The following is a 1936-nucleotide window of genomic DNA, read 5'->3' as shown; positions in this document are numbered from 1 at the left end:
TGCGGGTCAGGGAAACGTGCATGGAAGCCATAGAAATAATATAGATAACCTAGATAATATAGATATAGTCTATCTATATTATTTCTATGATGCAAGCTTTCAGATTATTACTGTGATGATGTTACAGGCTTGGACGACTGTGCTGGAAGGATGGCAAGCGCCGCTGTACTGGTGCTTGGTGCAATCGTCCTTATTTTCGGATTAGGTTCAGTGACCATACTTTTCCCACCTTCCTACAAAGGTAATCTGCCACGGTGTAATTTGCGGTCACCTGTATTCTATAAAGCGATCTAAATTCACAGGCAGAAATAATACACACACACACACACACACACACACACACACACACACACACACACACACACACACACTTATCTATCTATCTATCTATCTATCTATCTATCTATCTATCTATCTATCTATCTATCTATCTATCTATCTATCTATCTATATATCTATCTATCTAGCTTATCGAAAATAGTCCTGCACACTTTGTAACAAGTCAGTGCAAGGTGAATGTTATCACGACAATGACATGGCGCATGTAACATAATGCATGTATAGTAATGCAATGTAACGTGCATTGTCCAGTAATTCGACTGTCGTCGGTCCAGAAAGTCGTCCAGTAAGTCGTCCGTGCAAAGAGAATCCCGTTTATGCTGCTGCTACCCTGCTGCTGCAGGGGCCAGCATGTTTTCCCGTTTGTGTGTGTGGCTTAGATGACCTCGGAGGTCAAATCCAATGTGCCCATGACATTCAGTACCAAAATTTACCCCTACTGAACAACTTTGAGATTTCTAGAGTGCTCCGTATTGATTTGCATCGAGAACAGACAAACAGAGACACATTCACAAATATATGGATTATATATGGACAAAGACCGTGCATGTACGGTCTTCCACATGAAGATATCGCTGCTTTCGCATGTTTCGTTTACAAGGAAAAACATATATTTGCCATCACTGTTAGCCAATATATGTTTGCCAATACATTAGATGAAAATTGTCTGTCACAATGTTTAATTTTAATAATTTGGTTTGCCAGTGTGATTTGCGGGATGCTGCGGCCAAAGCGTAATTTCTAGGGCGGACGTTACTATGCATATCTCTCCAGAACATATACCCCTGCCAAGTTTGAGCGAGTATGTTTTGCCGAAATAAATTATCTTGGCTGGTAACTCTACCAGCGACGTCACGCAAGTGTCCTTCCTATGTATATTAGCATATGTAAAGGATTGTGGCGGGATGCTGCAGCCAAAGTAAAATTTCTAGGCTGCACATCTCTCCCGGGCATATAGGCCTACTTCTGTCCATTTTTAGCGAATAAGTTTGGCCAAAAAAATTATCTTGGCTGACAACCCAACCGGCGTTGCGAGCGCCATACATTAGCACAAGAAAAGGATTGTGGCGGGCTAGCTGCTGCGGGCAAAGTTAAAATTCGATACCCTCCTTTTTAAATGCTTACCGTCGGCTCTACATCATTTTCTTTGGGCGTCACGTCGCCGACATGTCCGTGCCCTATCCGGCAGCGAAATTATTTTTCCCACGCGAGTTCCGGATACACCATAGATAAGTGTTTTGTACGATGTGTTTGTATATAAGCGTGTGAGTCGGTTTAAAATTAGTGTTAGAGTTAGGGTTGTGTTAGGGTTAGGGATAGGGACAGGGGCGGACTAAGCGTGTGGGGGGCCCGGGCCACGCAATTGTGTGGGGGCCTTATAGTCTGTATTTTTTCTGCACTTTCATGCTTGCAAATTCAGAGAGTATTTCATCGTGTTTCAACGAATTTAAAATGTCACTTTCGATAGCGAGAATACTGAGGTTTACCAGTCTCTGTTGGCTCATCGTGGTTCTCATGTGATTTTTAATCAACTTGAGTTTTAAAAATGACCTTTCACCGCTACAATTCGAGACCATCAATGAAAGATAGATTCTCA

Source organism: Priapulus caudatus, unplaced genomic scaffold (genome assembly GCF_000485595.1).
Source record: "Priapulus caudatus unplaced genomic scaffold, Priapulus_caudatus-5.0.1 Scaffold1986, whole genome shotgun sequence".
NCBI lineage: Eukaryota > Metazoa > Priapulida > Priapulimorpha > Priapulimorphida > Priapulidae > Priapulus > Priapulus caudatus.
Note: the sequence above shows the minus strand (reverse complement) of the source record.